Below are 21,287 nucleotides of genomic sequence, written 5' to 3' on the forward strand. Positions count from 1 at the left end.
ACAGTTAAAACAGCCGAAAGTACTTATTTAGATCAGTTAAACAAGTTACAGAGTGTCCACAGGATGGAACACCGTGCATCCTTTGCAGGTATCTCCCACCGCCCACCACTGCCCCCGCAGTACATTTTGCTTTTTCCCGCAGGATTTATATATATATATATTTTTTTATATATATAATTTTTTTTCCCCCGCAGCTGGCCACTATGGGGTCTGAACCCTTGACCTTGGTGTTATAAGGCTGTGCTCTAAGCAGCTCAGCTAGCCAGCCAGCTCTCCATCACATATCTATAACCATGACGATCAATGTCAGATTGTTAACCTCGGCTATACCTGAGTAGTGCCACCATAGGTGATTTGTGTTTTTCTCCCATATACCAAGTTTACAATGAATATATAGTCATTTTACCAGAAAAATAAACAATGCAGTGAATCATTTGTGCAGTAACATGTCAAAATAAACATGTGAGCAATTAGCAGCAGTATTCAATTCCAGACCAAATACTTGGAAAGTATTTTTGCTACTATTTGGTGTGCTTATGCTGTCCCCTGGTGGAGAAATGGAAGAATGCTTTATGAATGCAGAGTAATTTATAAAATTCAGCAGTGTTCTTTAAAGATATTTATAACTATTATTTGTAAAAATGAATACATGCTCATCATTTAAAAAATTAGAAAATCCATAAAAATACAAAGAAACAACAGAACCACACAAATTTCACTTTACCATTAACTCAAGATTCTGAACTCCTGGGCAGGGTACAGCAGTTCTTTCAGTATCAAGTCAGCCTTTTTTGTTTTGTTTTGTTGGCTGCTTGCTGGAAACTTCTCAGAACTGCTTTCGCTGTATCCCATAGGTTCTGGTATGTTGCGTTTTCATTTTCCTTGGTCTCCAGGAATTTCTAAATGTCCTCTTTAATTTCTTCTTTGACCCATTTGTTGTTTGAGAGCAAGTTGTTTAAGTTCCATGTATTTGTACAGTTTCCAGGGCACCTTTTGTTATTGATTTCTTGTTTTATTCCATTGTGGTTTCACAAAATAAATGGTATCATTTCAATTTTTTAATTTCATTATTTATAATAAAAAATTGTTTTTTCTTTTTGGTGGCTGGCTGGTACAGGGATTGAACCCTGGACCTTGGTGTTATCAGCACCATGTTCTAAACAAATGCGCAGACCAGCCAGCCTCCTTAATTTATTTTTCTTAATTGACCCAAGAGAATGGAATATATTTATGGAGTACAAAATGATATTTGGGTACATTCATACTGTGGGCAATGATCATATCAGGAACTTAGTATATCCATCATTTCAGACATTTGTCACTCCTTTGTGTTAGGAACATTCAGCATGAGTTTGACTAGCTATTCAAGGATGCACACTGCTTTGTGGTTAACTGTACTCTCCTTATATTACCGTTAAACACTAGATCCCATTCTTCCTAACTCTGTACTATTTTGTATTCACTGACCACCCTCTCCCCTTCCCCCTGACCCTTTCCCCACCAATTTCTAGTAACCACTGTTCTACTGTCTACTTCTGTGAGATCAACTGGTTTAGCTTCCACAAATGAGTGAGAACATGTGGTATATTTTTCTCTCTGTGGGCCAGGCTTATTTCACTTAACATAATTTTCTCCAAGCTCATCCCTGTTGCTGCAAATGGCAGACTTTCATTCTTTTTTATGGCTGAGTAGATTTTCATTGTGCATATATTCCACATTTTCTTTATCTAATCATCAGTTGAAGGACATCTAGGTTGCTTCCAACTCCGGGCTGTTGTGAATATAGCCACGATAAACACGGGAGTGTAGGTGTCCCTTCGACATGTTCGTTTCTGTTCCTTTGGGCACATATCCAGCAGTGGGATTGCTGGATTTTGTGGTAGCGCTATCTGTAGTTGTTTGAGAAATCTCCATACTGTTTTCTATAATGGTTGTATTAATTTACATTCCCACCAACAGTGAATGAGTTCCCCTTTCTCCACATCCTAGTCAGTACATTTTATTTTCTGTCTTTTTGATAATAGCCATTTTAACTGCGGTGAGATGATATCTCATGGTGGTTTTGATTTGCATTTCTCTGATGATTAGTGATGTTGAGCATTTTTTGTATATCTTCTTTCAAAAAAATGTCTATTGAGTTCCTTTGCCCATTTTTAAGTCAAATGATTTATTTTTTTACTTTTGAATCATTTGAGCTCTTTGTATATTCTGGATATTAATCCTTTATTGGATGCACAATTTGTACATATTTTCTCCCATTCTACAGGTTCTCAGTTCACTTTGTTGACTATTTTCTTTGTTGTGCAGAAGCTTTTAGTTTCATATAATCCCATTTGGTAATTTTTGCTTTTGTTCCCCGTGCTTCTGAAGTATTTTCATAAAATCTTACCCAGACCTGTGTCCTGAAGTGTTTCCCCTATGTTTTCTTCTAGAAGTTTTGTTGATTCTGGTCTTACATTTAAGCCTTTAATCTGTTTTGAGTTGATTTTGGTATATTGTGAGAAGGAGGTGTCTAGTTTTTATTCTTCTGCATATAGATCTCCAATTTTCCTAGCACCGTTTATTGAAGAAACTGTCCTTTCCCCAATGTGTGTTCTTGGCTCCCTTGTCAACATCAGTTGGCTGTAGGTACATGGATTTATTTCTGAATTCTCTTTTCTGTTACATTGGCCTGTGTGTTTGTTTTTGTGCCAGTACCATGCTGTTTTGATTACTATAGCTTTGGGGTATATATTGAAGTCAGGGAGTGTGATCCCTCCCACATTGTTCTTTTTGCTTGGGATTGCTTTGGCTATTTGGGGACATATCACTGTGTTAGTTCACAGGTTGGGGGTTTGCACATGCACTCTGTGGGGCAGTTGTCTCAGGAGTTGGCTCACTGGGGATGTAGTTGCTGCATTGATTCACAGGATGGGGGTCTGGGCATATGGTGTGTCAGGATCTCTGGCACTGGTTTGCCAATGGCAGGGTCTCTGTGCTGCTTCTCTGACCCAGGGTGGGCTCACCGGGAGCATGTCAGCCAAGCTGTTTGTCACTCAGATGAACGTGCATGTGATGGCTCTAAGACTCAGGAGTGGTTCTTCCAGGGAAATGACAGCTGAGCTGTTTCTCTCAGTCAGGGGCATGGATGTTCTTTGCCTCAACTAGCTGAATGTCGGTCTGCCAGTGGTTCTTCTGCCGTTTCATTTCTTGGGGCCTGATGTGAGGTCATGCTTCGCTCCATCGTTCAGGAGCTGGTCTGCCAAGGGTGGATGTGCTGACCTGCTTTTCAGATAGTGAGCGAGGCCAGTAGCTGGGGCTGCTGTGGGGGCCCATTCAGCTACTTCTTAGACAGTTGCTAAGGCCTCTAGGCAGGCCTGCAACGAGGGGACCCAACCAGCTGCTTCTCAAATGGTGGGTGGGACTGCTAGGCAGGCCTGCAGAGAGGGGGCCTGCCCAGCTTCTTCCTGGGTGGTTGGCGGGGACACTAGGAAGGCCTGCAGTGAAGGGGCTCATCCAGCTGCTTTGGGAACTGTTGGAAAGTGTGTTGGGTCCGACTATTCAGGAAAGAACTGCCTGGCCACATTTTCTAGGAGGGCATGGATGCACTCTACTTCCACCAGCCCAGAGACATATTCATTAGGGTAGAGATCAATGAGCTGTTTTTCCAGGTTGGGGGCTCACGTGCACACAACTCTATCAGCTGGCAGGGCTGGGGGTGAGGGGGAGAAATAGGGAGTGGTACACCTGAGCAGGGTCTACCCATCTTATTTCTGGCTGGGGAGGTGGGGGTGGATCCGTTCAGCAGTTCTAGGGCTGGCTTCTCAGACTGCTGAACTAGAGTCACCGTCATTGTGAGCCCAGTCTTGAAGCCAGGATCAGGGCATTGTAGCCTCTCCTGTGAGTGCTCTGGGAGAAGGGTAGAGCCTTAAGGCTGGGGAAGCTCTGTGGCTACTGGCGCCATGGCAGGGTGTGCTCTCATTAGGGCTCTGGTTTCAAGATGCTGCTGTCTGGCATTGGCTTGGGTCATGAGGATGGGGTGGGAGAGCACAGTCTGTGCTAGTGTTCTACAGTGATGCAGTGTGTGTATTCTAGGCAGCTCTCTACATTTTGGCTCCAGGCTTTTCCTGCCAAAGGATCTTCTGGCCTCTGTGGTGAGGGTGGGGGTTGGTGTGGGTCCTCTGCCTATGTTTTTCCCACAAGAGAAAATTCCTCCTGTGTCAGCGACATGGCAGCTGCGGCCAAGTGCCTCTCTCTGCTCTCTCTGCTGCCATTCTGGGCATTCATGCTCAATGTGGATCTCACCAGTCTCTGCTGTACTCTTGCACTCACCCACAGATGTGCCCATCAATGTTTAGCTGTTAGTCATTCTGGTCCTTTCCTGTTGGGGGAATGCACCCTGGGCACCTCTGCTCCACCATCTTGCCCCGCCTCTCTCTCCTTCATATTTGAAGTTTAGTTTTGCTGGATAGAGAATTCTTGGTTGACAGCTTTTATTCCTTCATCACCTTGAATATATCATTCCACTCTCTCCTGGCCTGCAGGGTTTCTACTGAGAAATCTTCTGAGAGCTGTATTGGGGCTCTACTGAATGTTATAGATTTCTTTTCTCTTGCTACTTTCAGTATTCTTTCTTGATCATTGGTTTTTGAGGATTTGACCATGATGTGTCTTGGGGTGCTGCTCCTCTTTGGATTGAATTTGATTGGTCACCTCTGAGCTTCCTGCATCTGGATGCTGTCATCTTTATCCATACTTGAGAAGTTTTCAGCCATTATTTCCTTAGATATGCTTTCTAAGTCTCCTTCTTTTTCCTCTCCTTTGGGTACAACTAGCATATGGAAGTTATTTTGCTTCAAGGTGTCCCATAGTGAGTGTAATTCTGTTTCATTTTTTTCTTATTCTTTTTTTCCTTTTGCTCCTCTGATTGGGTATTTTGTAGATTCTGTCTTCAAGCTCACTGACTCTTTCCTGTGTTTGATCAAGTCTGCTGTCAGAGCTTTCTATCAAGTTTTTCCATTCAGATAGCATATTCTTTATTTCTAGAAGTTCTATTTGGTTTTAAAAATTGATTCTATTTATTTATTGACTTTGTTTATTATTATTATTTTTGGCAGCTGGCTGGTAGGGATCTGAACCCTTTATCTTGGAGTTACAAGGCAGTGCTCTAACCAACTGGGCTGATCAGCCAGCCCTAAAAATCAATTCTATTTCTTTGTTGCATTTCTCATTTTGCTCCTGCATTGTTTTCCAAATATTATTTAATTTTCTATCTGTATTTTCTTATGACTTCCTGAACATTTTAAAGAGGATTATTCTGAATTCTGTATGAAGACATTTCACAAATCTGCTGTTTTTCTGGATCCATTGCTGGAACTTTGTTGGTTTCCTTTCGGGTGTCATATTTCTGTGTCCTTTCTTGATCCTTGCGTCTTTACATTGATGTCCGCACATTTGAGGAGACAGCAACCTCTTTCAGTTTTTAAAGCTGTTCTTTGGGTGGTTTTATACCTTTACTGCTCAGTATCAGAACTTTGCCTCTCATCTGGTTTTTCTGTCCTGTGGTGGATTAATAGCAACCATCACCACTTCATCACTGCACTGGAACTAATGTGCTGTCCTGCTGTGTAGCGGATGAATTACATCCCCCCAAAACTCAATGAAGCTTGAGTTGCATACCCTGAGTTTTATGTATTAGAAACTTAGCCCCCACTGTGACTGTTAACAGAGTGGGAAATCCTGTAATGGTAATTATAAGGTGGGGACTTGAAGACGTGATTGGGTTGTAGGACCCTGCAGTAGTGAATGGATTAAAAATTGTGGTGAGGGGTGTGGTTCTTGGTGCCTTAAAAGGAGGGGAGAGGGCTGGCCCTTGGCTCACTTGGGAGAGTGTGGTGCTGATAACAGCAAGGCCATGGGTTTGGATCCCATATAGGGATGGCAAGTTGGCTCACTGGGAGAGTGTGGTGCTGACAACACCAAGTTAAGGGTTAAGATCCCCTTACTGGTCATCTTAAAATAAAAAAAGGAGAGGAGAGTCTGTCTTTCTCTCTCTCTGCTCTCTCTGCTTCCACCATCCTGCAATGTGAGACCCCTGGGTCACTGTCATCACCTCCAGATGGAGTTTGGACTTCCCAGCCTCAGAAACTGTAAGCAATAAATTTCATTTTCTTTATAAATCACCCAGTTTCAGGTATTTTGATATATGCAGCATAAATGGACTAATACATGCTGTTAATTCAGAAATCGGGGATTCTCCCTGAGGGGACCAGGACTTGAATGTGTGCCTAGACTAAATTGCTGTGTTGCTGTTGTTTCTCAGACTGGGGGAAATTTTTCATGCAAACTGAATTTTAATTGTCAGTGTTTTAGTCACTTGCAGGTCATGTGGGGTTTCCACTAACCCAACTGAACTGTGTGAAAAATCCAGTCTGGGACTGAGTCTTTCCCAGGATCTGTGCCCCCTGCAGTTCTATCACACTGACGAGTGTCCACTTTGTGGTGCCCGTGCTGATCAGATATACCACAGTTTCCTTATCCACTCATCTGATGCAGGGCATTTTGGCTGGTTCCAACTCTTAGCTATTATAAAGAGTGCTGCAATGAACATTGGGGAACAGGTATACCTTCGACTTGATCATTTCCATTCCTCTGGGTATATTCCCAGCAGTGGGATAGCTGCGTCATATGATAGATCTATCTGCAATTTTTAGAGGAACCTTCATGCCATTTTCCATAGAGGCTGCACCATTTCGCTGTCCCACCAACAGTGTACAAGATTTCCTTTTCCTCCACAACCTGGCCGGCATTTATTGTTCAGAGTCTTTTGGATTTTAGCCATCCTAACTGGGGTTAGATGGTATCTCAGTGTGGTTTTGATTTGCATTTCCCAAATGCTGACTGATGTTGAGCATTTTTTTATATGTCTGTTGGCCATTCATATATCTTCCTTAGAGAAATGGCTATTTAGCTCTATTGCCCATTATTTAATTGGGTTGCTTGTTTTTTTCTTGTAAATTTGTTTGAGTTCCTTGTACATTCTGGATATTAATCCTTTGTCAGATGTATATTTTGTAAATATTTTCTCCCACTCTGTTGGTTGTTTTTTACCTCTGTTAATTGTTTCTTTTGATGTGCAGAAGCTTTTTCGTTTGATATAATCTCATTTGTTTATTTTTCCTTTGGTTGCCCACTCTTTTGGGTTCATATTCATGAAGTCTGTGTCCAGTCCTACTTCCTGAAGTGTTTCTCCTAAGTTTTCTTTAAGAAGTTTTATTGTTTCAGGGTATATATTTAATTTTTAATCCATTTTGAGTTGACTTTAGTGTATGGTGAAAGGTATGGGTCTAATTTAATTCACCTGCATGTTGATATCCAGTTCTCTCAGCACCATTTGCTAAAGAGGCAGTCTCTTCCCCAGTGTATAGGCTTGGTGCCTTTGTCAAAGATCAGATGGCTGTAGGTGTGTGGTTTGATTTCTGGATTCTCTATTCTATTCCATTGATCAGTGTGTCTGTTTTTATGCCAGTACCATACTGTTTTGGTTATTATAGCTTTGTAGTATAGTTTAAATTCAGATATTATTATGCCTCCAGCTTTATTTTTTTTGCTCAGCATTGCTTTGGCTATGCGTGGTCTTTTGTTATTCCATATAAATGTCTGGATAGTTTTTTCCATTTCTGAGAAAAATGTTATTGGAATTTTGATGGGGATTGCGTTGAATTCGTATTTCACTTTGGGTAGTATGGACATTTTCACTATGCTGATTCTTCCAGTCCAAGAGCATGGGATATCTTTCCATCTTCTTGTATCCTCTCTAATTTCTCTCAGCAGTGGTTTGTATTTCTTATTATAGAGATTTTTCACCTCTTGGTTAACTCAACTCCTAAGTATTTTATTTTTTTGGTGGCTATTGTAAATGGGCAAGATTTCTTGATTTCTCTTTCTGCATGTTCACTACTGGAGAAAAGAAATGCTACTGATTTTTGTGTGTTGATTTTGTATGCTGCTATTTTGCTGAAATCCTTTATCAACTCCAAGATTTTTTTTGTAGAGGCTTTAGGCTGTTTGATATATAGGATCATGTCATCTGCAAACAGGGACAGTTTGACTTCATCTTTCCCAATCTGGATGCCCTTTATTTCCTTCTCTTCTCTGATTGCTCTGGCTAGTACTTCCAACACTATGTTGAATAGGAGTGGTGAGAGTGGGCATCCTTGTCTAGTGCCTGTTCTTAAAGGAAAAGCTTTCAGCTTTTCCCCATTCAGGATGATATTGGCTGTGGGTTTGGCATATATGGCTTTAATTATGTTGAGATACTTTCCCTCTATACCTAACTTATAGAGGGTCTTTGTCATGAATGAGTGCTGAACTTTATCAAATGCTTTTTCAGCATCTATAGAGATGATCATATGGTCCTTGTGTTTGAGTTTATTAATATGGTGTATCACATTTATTGATTTGCGTATGTTGAACCAACCTTGCATCCCTGGGATGAATCCCACTTGATCGTGATGAATAATTTTTCGTATGTGTTGCTGTATTCTGTTTGCTAGTATTTTAGTGAGGATTTTTGCATCTATATTCATCAAGGATATCGGCCTGTAGTTTTCTTTTTTGGTTATATCTTTACCTGGTTTTGGTATCAGGATGATGTTTGCTTCATAGAATGAGTTTGGGAGATTTGCGTCCGTTTCAATCTTTTGGAATAGTTTGTAAAGAATCGGTGTCAATTCCTCTTTGAATGTTTGGTAAAATTCTGCTGTGAATCCATCTGGTCCTGGGCTTTTCTTTCTGGGAGCCTTCTGATAACAGCTTCAATCTCCTTTATTGTTATTGGTCTGTTCAAATTTTCTACGTCTTCACGGTTCAGATTTGGGAGCTTGTGTGTGTCCAGAAATTTATCCATTTCCTCCAGATTTTCAAATTTGTTGGTGTATAGTTGTTTATAGTAGTCTCGAATGATTCCTTGAATTTCAGATGATGAATCAGTTGTAATGTCACCTTTTTCATTTCTAATTTTTTTTATTTGAATCTTCTCTCTACTTTTTTTTGTTAGCCATGCTAATAGTTTGTCAATTTTATTTATCTTTTCCAAAAACCAACTTTTTGATTCGTTGATCTTTTGTATTGTTTTTTGGGTTACAATTTCATTAAATTTTGCTCTGATTTTGATGATTTATTTCCATCTGCTAACCTTAGGTATGGATTGTCCTTGTTTTTCTAGTTCTTTAAGGTGAAGTGTTAGGTAGTTCACTTGCCATCTTTCCTTTCTTCTGAAGTGAGCATTTAATGCGATAAATTTCCCCCATAGTAGTGCTTTTGCAGTATCCCACAGGTTTTGGTATGATGTATCATTGTTTTCATTAGTTTCAATAAATTTTTTGATATTCTGCTTGATTTTTTCAGGGACCCATATGTCATTAAGTAGAATGCTGTTTAATTTCCATGTGTTTGTATAGTTTTCAGAATTTTGTTTGTTATTGATTTCTAGTTTTAATCCATTGTGGTCTGAGAAAATACATGGGATAATTCCAATTTTTTTGAATTTGTTGAGAGTTGATTTGTGACCTAATATGTCATCTATCCTGGAGAATGATCCATGTGCTGATGAGAAGAATGAATACTCTGAGGTTATTGGATGGAATGTTTTGTAGATATCTGCTAATTCCAATTGGTCTACAGTATTGTTTAGATCTTGTGTTTCTCTGCTGATTCTTTGCCTCGATGATCTGCCCAATATTGGCAGTGGGGTGTTCAGGTCCCCTGCTATTATGGTATTAGTGTCTATTTCCTTATTTAGGTCTAATAGAGTTTGTTTTAGAAATCTGGCTGCTCCAACATTGGATGCATACATATTTATGATTGTTATGTCTTCTTGATGGATCAATCCTTTTATAATTACATAGTGTCCCTCATTGTCTCTTTTTATGGTTTTTAGTTTAAAGTCTATTTTATCAGGTATAAGAATAGCTACTCCAGCTCATTTTTCTTTTCTGTTTGCATGGTAAATCTTTTTCCATCCTTTCACTTTTAGTCTATGTGAGTCTTTATGGTTGAGGTAGGTCTCTTAAGGGCAGCATATAGTTGGGTCCTCCTTTTTAATCCAGTCAGCCAGTCTGTATCTTTTGATTGGGGAATTTAAGCCTTTTACATTAAGAGTTGTTATTGAAAAGCATTGATTTCTTCCTAGCATTTTACTGATTATTGTTTGGTTGTCTTAGGTGTCTTTTGTTCCTTTCTTTCTGATTTACTGTTTGTTTTCTGTATTTGTTGCTTACTTGGGTTGTAGATAGCCTTTTTGTTTGTTTGTTTTCTCTTCATGAATGCCATTTTTATTATACTAGTGCGTTTTGATATTTCCTGGGTTTTTATGGCAGTGGTAGTTATTTTTCAGGAACCAAACCCAGTACTCCCTTGAGAATTTCTTGTAAGGGTGGTTGTGTGTTAGTGAACTCTTGCAGTTTTTGTTTGCCTGAGAAATATACAATTTGCCCTTCATTTCAGAAGGATAGCCTTGCAGGGTAGAGTATTCTTGGCTGGCAATCTCTGTCTTTTAGTATTTTGAATATATCATCCCATTCCTTTCTAGCTTTTAGGGTTTGTGATGAAAAGTCTGATGTTAGCCTGATTGGGGCTCCCTTATAGGTGATTTGACGCTTCTCTCTTGCAGCTTTTAAGATTCTCTCTTTGTCTTTGAGTTTTGCCAATTTCACTATAACATGTCTTGGAGAAGATCTTTTTGGGTTGAATACGCTTGGGGATCTTTGAGCTTCCTAGATCTGAAGATCTGTGACTTTTCCTATACCTGGGAACTTTTCTACCACTATTTTGTTGAATATGTTTTCAATGCAATCTCCTTTTTCCTCCTCTTCTGGAATACCCATGACTCGGATATTTGAGCATTTAAGGTTGTCTGATATCTCTCTCAGATTTTCTTCAATGCCTTTGATTCTATTTTCTTTTTTTTTCTTTTTGTCTGCCTGTGTTATTTCAAACAGCCCATCTTCAAGTTCAGAGGTTCTCTCTTCAACTTCCACAAGCCTGCTGGTTAAACTCTCCCTTGTGTTTTTTATTTTGCTGAATGAATTCTTCAGTTCAGCAAGCTCTGCTACATTTTTTTTCAGGGCATTGATTTCCTTGTACATTTCTTCTTTCAGGTCCTGTATACCTTTCCTCGTTTCATCATGTTGTCTAGCGGAGTTTTCTTGTATCTTGTTCAGTTTCCTTAGAATTATCACTTGAAATTCCTTGTCAGACATTTCAAGGGTTTCTTGTTCTATAGGATCTAGAGCTTGAGAGATATTACCCTTTGGTGGTGTACTTTCTTGATTTTTCATATTTCCTGTATCTTTACTTTGATGTATATTCATTGTGACAGGGGACTTCACAGTCCACAGGTTTGACACTATTGTCTGACTAAGTAAGATGTTGCTGGGGTTGCCAATTTGGTATGGCTACTTCAGTGTCTGCTCAGTTGGCCACTAGTGCCTTGTGTGTGTGGTTGCCTCAGGTCTTGGGCCTCTCCGGGGAACCACCTCTCTGGTCAGCATGGACTCGGCCAGTCTGCTGGGTCATGCGGTGGTACTGCAGGGTGTGTGGTCTCTGCCAAGCTTCCACCTCCCCTGCTGGACGTCTCCCTGTTCCACGAGCACTGGGTTAGCCCCACAGGACGTGTGGTCTCTATGGAGCTTCCACCTCCCCTATTGGATGTCTCTTTGCTCCATACACACTGGGCTGGGCTGCTGGATCAGATGGCGGCAGTATGGTCTCTGTGGAGCTTTTGCCTCCCCCACTGGACATTTCCCTGCTCTGCATGCTCTGGACCAGGCTGCTGGATTGTGCAGCAGCAGTGTGATCCCCGCAGAACTCCCACCTCCCCTGCCGAACATCTCCGTACTCCACACGCCAAGGCTCTCTGTTAAAAAGTACGCAGGCCACCACCAACCCACACTCACTCGGCTCTGTCTCCCGGTGCTGATTGGCCGCTCACACAGCACCCGCAGCTGTAGTCTCAGTGTCACAGGTGACGGGCACCTTCGTGATAATTTTATGTGTTACTTTTTGTCCAGCTTTATCTTGAATTTTCTGTGCCAGTGAATTTACTTTTCTTGTAAAAATAACATAAATATAGGTTGGGAGACTGGGATCCCCATGATCCAGGGGCACATCTGGTGAGGGTCTTCTGGGTGGAAACTGTGCACAGCATCAGTTTCTGAGGCTGGAAAGTCCAAAGTCCATTTGCTGGTGGCAACAGTGACCCAGGGGTCTCACATTGCAAGATGGTGGAAGCAGAGAGAGCAAAGAGCTCGTGTGTTTTTTTTTCTTTAAGTACTAATAATTCCTTCCGGTGTTTAAAGTGAGAGTGCTTTAGGTAGAGGTGGGAAGGCTCTAGTTAGAAATGATTTGCAGCAGTTGGTCAATGGGGACTTGTTCCAAATTCACATTACAAGTTCACAGCTGCTGAATCAGAAATGCTGGACTGGAGCCCAGGACACCGTGTTGTACGAAGCCCTCCAGGGGATGCGGATGCACACTGAAGTTTGAAAAGCCCTGCTTTGCAGAGACTGTAGGTCTGGTAGGAAGCAGATACGCCTCTGGGGTCTGAGGTAGTCTCCAACAGGTCATCACACACGAGATCATCAAGTGTGTAATCAGGAGTGTCGGAAACCATCTCTACTACGTCAGTCAGGTTTAATCAGGAAAACTCTGGGGGTCTCAAACAGGGAGGATTTAATACAGGGAATTAGGTGCTGGAAAAATGGGCTGACTGGGGGAATGAAGGTAAAAAAATTGGCTCCTGGCTTTCAGGAGATCAGGGGGTTGCTGAAATTGCAGAAGACCAGAGTGCTATGGGTTAAATGTGTTCCCCAAAAGTTCATATATTGGAAACTTGACCCCTGTTGTAACAGTGCTGAGTATAGGAAATCCAATTTTTATATTTGAAAGGTGGGGCCTTTAAGACATGATTAGATTGTGAGGGCTATACCCTTGTGAATCTATTGAGCTATTCATGGAGTAATGGATCTGGTTCTGATGGCTTTCGAAGGAGACTGAAAGAGCAGGTCAGCTCTCTCTTGCTCAGCCCATTTTTGCCATGTGACACCCTGGTCACCACAGGACCCTGTAGAGAGTTCCCACACAAAAGGCAGCCCTCAGCAGATGTGCTCCCTGGACTGTGGACTTCCCAGCCTCCAATACTGTAAGAAATGAATTTCATTTCTCTATATATTACCCACTTTTAGATATTCTGTTACAAACAGAAGAAATGGACTAGTAGAAACAGCCTGTGTTCCTGGCTGCCAGTATCACTGGTGAAGGGGGTTCACAGGAATGCTCAGAGGGCAGGGGAGAGTGACCAAGCAGACAGGATAAGCTTGAGTTAACACCAGATAACCCTGCAGGCCGCAAGTGAGGGATTCTTTGTGGGTTTCCGCCCCCTCCCAACGAACACCATCACAACTCTCAGGAGTGGCCGCCGGCAGCCATGTTCATTCATTCACATAGGAGATGTTTATGGAGTGTCTTCTGTGGGCCACCTTTCTACGACATGACCCTGCTTTTCTGGCCACAGCTGAAGTTCATGGGGGTAGGCTCTGACCACAGCTGGACGAATCTAATTCTTTCCTGAGACACTGGGAATAGGGGAGATGAGTCATATATACAATACAGGAGAACTTGGTCAATGTCCGTGAACTTCTATTGCCCAGGATCATTGATAAGCAATGGAAATATAAAATATATTCTTTTTTGGAGACTGTATTAGTCTGTTGGTTTTTAAAATTTTTTTTTTATTAGTCTGTTTTTGTTGCTTATAACAAACTACACTGAACTGGGTGCTATATTTTATTTATTTTATTTTTTTTAAGATGACCAGTAAGATGACCAGTAACACTTGACTTAACCCATGCTCTCCCAGTTGAGCCACGGGCCAGCTGAACTGGGTGATTTCTAAAGAAAATCAAATTTATTGCTTACAGTTTCTGAGGCTGGGAAGTCCAAAGTCCGTCTGGTGGTGGTGAAAGTGACCCAGGGGTCTCACATTGCAAGATGGTGGAAGCAGAGAGAGCACAGAGAGAGAAAGACAGACTTTCCTCTCTCTTCTTTTAAAGCCCTCAGAAACACACCCCTGACCACCACTTTTAATCCATCCACCACTGCACGGTCCTAAAATCCAGTCACCTCTTCACGGCTCTTCCTTCCAATAACTGTAACAGGATTTCCCACCCTCTTATCAGTTACAGTGGGGGCTAAGTTTCTAATACATAAAACGTAGGGGGCACAATTCAAGCTGCAGGGAGTTTTGCGGGGACATAATTCAATCCACTACAGAGACTGATTCAACTTCTCCTTACATTCTGTGAAGTACCCCAGAACTCCTGTAATAGGTGCCGTTTTGTTTGTTTACTTCTCTGGCTTAGGCCAGGGTATTGCAAACAGGCACTGTTGCCATTTGGGGCTAGATAATACTTATTGGTGGGAGCTGTCCTTTGCCTGTCCTTTCAGAAGTTGTTTAGTAACATCCCTGGCCCCCGTGCACTAGACGCCTGTAGCAACCCCACCCCCTAAGCGGTAGCAACAAAAAATGTCTGCAGACATTGCCAGATGTCCCCTGGGGGGACAAAAATCATTGCAGTTGAGAACCACTGACAGCCTAACTCAAGTTGGTTTGGCTTATTTGTAATTAAGAGTCCAAACATCCCTCAAATGCCCCAGAGATTCTGGGAGACACGATTCTCTTACTCAGGAGGGTCTCAAAATTGGCTGGGCAGTAACTATTCCATCTAAAACACTCCAGCCATATTTCGGTCTGAGGGTGACATTCACAGCAATTCCTGTCGAGGATCCGAGGGGTCATGATTCTCAAGCAGGAGCAAGGGCTGCCACTCTGAAAGCGGAAGTGAGTCCTGATATGGGGACTCACAGGGCAGCTTCTGCCACCGCCAGTAGGGCCCGAGGCAGCCTTGCAGCCGTGCACCGCCATTTCACGGCCCTGCCATGCCTCCCTGTGCGGTGACAGGCTTCTTCCCGGGGGATCCTTTTCTGGCCCAGCCTCAGGCCTGCATTGTTGGGTGAACAGAGTGACCTCACAGAATTCTGCCGACTCCTCTGAAGCTGGCCTTGGGGACTGCACCCCACCCCCAGCCCTCACTCTACCGGGGCTGGTCTCCTCCCTACTCCCCAGCGGTACAGCCACCGCACCCCAGAATGCCTTGCAGCTCCCTCTGCCTGCAATGCCAGTCCTGCTAAGCAGCAGGTATACTAAAGGAAAAGTAAAACCTCATTAGCTAGATTGTTCCTAGAAAATTCATGTAGGCTCCTGAAGATTGCTATGGTTCTAGGACTTCATACATTGTGTATCTACTATCACATCCTGATATTTTGCAGGTGAAATAAAAGGATGCTCGGCCAGCATTGTTCATGAAGGAGAAGTGAAAACCATTAAATATCTATGGATAGAAGATTGGGTATATTAATGATGGTAACAGTCCATTTGGCAGCAGTGGCGAGGGTGGCAGTAGCACCAACAAAAATGCGTCGGTAGCTTCGCATGTGCCAAGAAGTGTTGAAGAACTTTACGTGTTATTTCATTTAGTCTCTCAACAATCTTATGCAGAGAAAACAATTACTACTCCAGTACTGCAAATGGAGAAAGCGAGGGACAGAGTTAGGCAGCCAAGAGGACACGTTCGTGGCTATTGAAGATCCCAAGCTCCGCCCTATGTCGGGGTCTGGTGCCCTTTCACTTCATGCACGTGCCAGCAGGAAACACAACAGATCCCGGCCATGGGTGGCGCTGGGGTGCGGGCCACCGCTGCCTGTCGGAGAGTTTTGCAGGTTATATAACCGTGGGTCTGCTTGCTATGCTTCATTTACAACATTAACGTGGGATTTCTTTTTTAAATATTTATTATTAGCGTATTCATTCTTACAAATCGTGATATTTCTTTTTGCCCTTTGCCCGACCTATCCCTTCCCAAACCTTTCCCTCCCTCCCTAACGTGGGATTTCCATTTTCTACCGCATATTATACAAATAAGCCCTGAATGTTGTCTGTGGCTTCCAAACTAGAAGTTTACATCCCAGGACCTCTGAATTTAGCATGGAATGACGACCCCAACAAGACCTCCGTCTTGCAGTTTGGGAGAAACCTGGGCCCATCTTGGGAAGCGTTTCTGTATCAGAACAGAGATCGCCACGTACGTTGTATATCTAAATAACTCCATTCCCAGTGATGTCATTATTCGGTCCTTCTGTCCCTGACATGTGACAATTCTTCAGATTCCCGCCCTGACTTCAAACACTCACCATAATATTGCTTCTCTCCGAGGCTTTCTCAAATAGCTCTGTGACTTGCAGCCCCTTTGACTCTAAGGCATTGGTTCTCAACCAGGGGCGACTTTGTCCCCACCCCACCCGACGGGACATTGAACAATGTCTGGAGACCTTTTTGGTTATCACAACTTGGGGGGTGCTACTGGCATCTAGTTCGTGGGGATCAGGGAAGCTGCTAAACATCCCATCAGGCACAAGACAGCCCCCATGATAATTCTCTGGCCCCAACTGTCAATAGTACCAAGGTTGAAAGACCTGCGCTAAGCCAAGGCTGAAGGGAAACGTTTTTACATTTACTATCTGTTTCCACTGTGGCAGAGCCAGCATTTGAACACGGCCAGTTTGATCCCAAGCCCACTGGGAACCAAGCTCACTGGAGTTCCACTCAGGTGTTAATACGCTTGAAATAAAAGTATATGAACAGGAAAATGTCCAGAGTGTGTGTGTGTGATACATTGGATTAAGTGCATAATTGTTTCCATGCTGTGATCTCATTTCTGTAAAAATGTGCATGTGTGTATATCTTAAAAAGAGTGGAGAAGAATTTTGTGCCCCCAAATTAAGAGTGGATATATCTGCGAGGTGGAATTCAAGGGTTGTGTGTGTGTGTGTGTTCAATTCCGAGTCGTTCTTTCATTATTTATTTTAACTGACAAAAATTATATATATTTATAATGTATACCATGTTGTTTTGAAATATGTATAACTTGTGGGATGGGTAAATGGAGGTAAGTAACATATGCCTCACCTCACATATTTATCACTTTTTCTGTGTGGTGAGAACCCAAAATCTACTCTCAGTGATTTTCCTTTTTCTTTTTTTGCGGTTGGCGGGCACGGGCATCGAACCCTTGACCTTGGTGTTGTAACACCCCGCTCTAAGCAGCTGAGCTAACTGGCCAGCCCCATGTCAGTGATATTTAAGAATACAACCCGTTGTTATTAACTATAGTCACCGCGTTGTACAGTAGACAGATGTCTTGAACTGATTCGTCCTAACCGAAATCTTGTGCTCTTTGACCAACATCCCCACCCCGACTCCCCAGCCTCTGGTGACCACCATTCTACTCTCCACTTCCATGAGTTCCACTTTGTTAGATTCCACAGATGAGTGAGATCGTGCAGAATCTGTCTTTCTGTACCTGGCTTATTTCACTTCACATAACGTCTTCACGTTTATCCGCGTTGTTGCAAATGACAGGATTCGCTTCTGTCTTTCAGGCTGACCAGTAGCCCATCGTGCGTGTACACCACATTTTCCTGGTCCGTTCCTCTGCTAATGGACGCTTCTGTTGTCTCCATATCTCGACTATTGTGAACAATGCTGCAGTGAACATGGGAGTGCTGGTGTCTCTTTGACGTAACGGTTTGAAGAGTTATAGAAAACTGCATTATCGTGGGACCCTGACCACATTCCAGCTGTAGAACAAGCTCGTGCCCCATATGTCTCCTAGTGCCTCCCTGAGCTCACTGCTCCCTGCACTCCCAGCACCAGGCCATCACTGCTCTGTTTCTTTCTGTGTCGTGCTGCCTTTTCTAGAAGATTCTTAGAAAGGGGATCATGACTCTGGAGTCTTCTGTGCGTTTTCTTCATAGACAATCATGTTGCCTTTGAGAAATTATCGTTTTGCTTCTTCCTTTTAGTCCTTCCACCTTCAATTTCTTTTCATTCTCTATGTGTTTGTTTAGTGGTTACCATTAAATTTTTAACATATTTATTCACTTAAAATCTAAAGATGATGAATGGCCCACAATAAGCAAGGGCATTAAAAAGCTTTGGCCCTGATTATCCCTCTCCTACTTTACACGTTATATGTGAATGCAGAACACAGACACTTACAAATTATAATCAGTGCTGGTTTAGATTTACGCACCTACATATCAGTTTCTTTGCTCATCGTTGCTTCTGGATCCAACCTCATTCCCAATTCAATTATTTTCTTTTCCATGTGTATCTTTTCTGTACGTTCATGAGGTGAAACTGCCTTCATTTTGTCCTTATTCTTGAGGGATCGGTTAGTAGATATAGAAATTACTGGTCTATTATTACTTTCTTTCAGCACTTTGGAGATTCCATTTTTCATTGACATTGACATTGCCACATGTCCCCTTGGAGATGAAGCAAAATCACCTCCAGTTGGCCACCGAGTTAAAGGCGGCCACTGACCCAGGCATATAAATGCTGTGCTGTATTGAGCTTGTTCAGTTTTAGTTGATAAGTTTTTCTCACAATCCTCTCAACATACCATAACATCCATTAGTCTGGGTCATTGACTACATTTATCCCAGTGGTTCTCAATGGGGGGCAATTTTGGAAAAGGCCACGTATAAAAGTCTGAACATTTCTGGTTGTCGCCACTGAGAGGAGAGGGGATGCTACTGTCATCCAGTGGGTAGAGGCCACTGAGGCTGCAAACATCCTCCAGTGCCCCGTACAGCCTCCCTACCCCCAAAGAACTCAGCCCAAGACGTCCATAGCGCTGAGGTTGTGGAACCACGCTCCAACCTAACCAAAAATAAGGTCTTAAAGATCTCTAAGCCCTAAACATGACTATAATATTCTCCTATGTGTACATGTGAGCTTATTCTAAACTTTCATTCATCTTGGAGTTGGTTGTGTTTCTTGATGCGTACCTGAATTATACCAGTACTTTCCCTGCCTCTGATTTTTGACAGTGTGTGTATAGAAGATATTCGCCTCCAGATTTCAGCAAGTAAAAAGCTTCAACGAAAGGAATAGATTTGCAGATTGGAGCAGAAGAGGAGAATATGAGAATAAGTTTTAGACACGCCCTGAGACACAAAATGAATATGTTTTATTTCAAATGAGTAGATGATGAAAATAATATTATGTGTAGGTACCAAATTTCTTCAAAAAAGCTATTGGCAGCCTTTCCAAGAAGTAAAAGCCCTCCATTCAAGTCTCTGATTTTGAACATTTGGACATCACCATGTGTCTCTCTTGATTCAGACATTTTGTTAAACGTGCCTCACATAAACAAGCTGGCACTTAGTACTGAGAGGGTGGCAGTTATGATTCCTAGTGGAAACACATAGGTGCAGCGTTTTTTTGTCAGCATTTCTTTTCCTACCGGAAAGTTACGTGGAAAGTCAAGGGTGGTTTGGCCGCAAAAGTCCATGGCAAAATTCCAGGTCAGTGAACTAACTGTACAAACAGAGCTGAAGAAAAGAAAGAAGGCGGAGATGTTGTAACAGGACTGGATCAAATATTGGTACGGGTCCTGGGTGCGGCTGAGCCCAAAGGCTGTGGAGCTGAACAGCAGGACTGTTGACTTTATCATATTAGCCAACAATATCAGGGTCCGCCCATACTCAATTTCACTTGAAATGGTCCAGTTCGATTTGACAGTGCTGTGCACTTTCACATCAGTTATTGAACGAGAGATGTTAAGTGTTTGAAAATAAAAAGCATCCCAAAGTCCAATGAACACAACGGGAACAACCTTGCTGTCGAATTCCCATATGTGTCAGGATCTGCTTTTTGCTAGGATTATACAGAAAACCCATGACGCAAAGCTGAAAAGGAGGCCAATCAGTTTGTAGAGCAGCTGCTTCATCTCAGAGAATGAAGAGGAGGTAGAGTCATCATGAAGTCAAGCCAGGAACACCCAGGAGGGAAAAAAAAATAGATTGCATCAGCCACGGTTTAGAGCGCTAAATATTTGTGTCCTCCTTCTTGTCTGAAAGTGTATTTAAGTATTCTATACACGTATTGGCCTTCAATTAGTGTTCTAAATATTTTAGATAACAATAAAACAATCCATGACCATGGTGGCAATATCAATTTGTAAGACAGTTTTTGGAGTACAATATGACAACTTCTTTCAAAAGTTTAAATGTTCATATTTCTTATTCAGCAGTTCCAATTCCAGGACTTAGTACTAAGATATGTATACGTTTGCAAAAACAAATGTAAACAGATGTTAGTTGCAGCACCATTTGCAATAGGGAAAAATTGGAAATAACAAATGTCTATGAGTAGAGGAAAGCCTAAATAAATGATGGGACATGCAAGATTACAGTGGAATATTACACAGCTATCATCAAGAATGTGCTAATCTATATGAACTGTCTGAAGAAACCTTTGTATTATATCAACAAAGAAAAACAATAACACATAAGGTATGACCATTTGTGACAAAAGAAAACATCTGATTTTTTTGATCTATACAAATAGATATGGATGTGCTTTTTTTTAGAAGTTTAGATGATCCATACAAAATGTGTAATACCAGGGAGATTATTTGGGTAGTGTGACAACTTTCATTCTTTTTTGCATATTTCTCTAAGATTTGTATGTTTTTAATGAAAGGCATGCATAGTTTTATAATTAAAAATGGAATGAACATGACCTTGGAGATCTACATGTTAAGCACAACAAACCACGCCTGTCTACATTTCTTACACATCACTTGCTCACAATTTCACTTTTAGATATTGGCTTCTTTGGGGTGCAACTTTTTTTTTTTTTTGTGGCTGGTCACAGGCATCTGAACCCTTGACCTTTATCAACACCAGGCTCTAACCAACTGAGCCTGCCGGCCAGCCTGCAACATTAGAATATCCTGATGTATTTTACATAAAGCAAATATCTTCTATGAAGCAAAATTTACATCGTGAACCAACTTATTTGGATCTCTAGTCTATTGGAATTGTTGGCAGTAAGTGGCAAGGACTATCAGCAGATTATAACCATGGAGCTTCCCCATGTTGCTCTGCAGAAAGGAGTGGGGTGAGATCTGCTCAGTCACCAGGTGTGTGGAGAATGTAGGCAGCTGCCCATGCGGAAGACTTCAGGGGCCTCCAAACTGTATCTCCTTGCTGGGAAGCCTGATATTTCTAACACCGTATTCCACTGTCCCCCAGTCTCCTTTCTAATTGCATGAAGGCAGCAGTTTTACCTCTCAGGAAGTCACGCTAGCACAGTGGGTTTGGGCTTGACTGCAGGGTGA

General features: G+C 42.1%; 1 protein-coding gene across 1 annotated transcript in view; it reads right to left on the reverse strand.

Moving 5' to 3' along the window:
- LOC134367146 (G-protein coupled receptor 143-like) overlaps positions 1–21,287 on the reverse strand; it is a 389,602-nt gene that overhangs the window by 126,952 nt on the left and 241,363 nt on the right. The gene's annotated exons all lie outside the window — the stretch shown is intronic.

The sequence above is a fragment of the Cynocephalus volans genome, chromosome X (genome assembly GCF_027409185.1).
Source record: "Cynocephalus volans isolate mCynVol1 chromosome X, mCynVol1.pri, whole genome shotgun sequence".
Classification (NCBI taxonomy): Eukaryota; Metazoa; Chordata; class Mammalia; order Dermoptera; family Cynocephalidae; genus Cynocephalus; species Cynocephalus volans.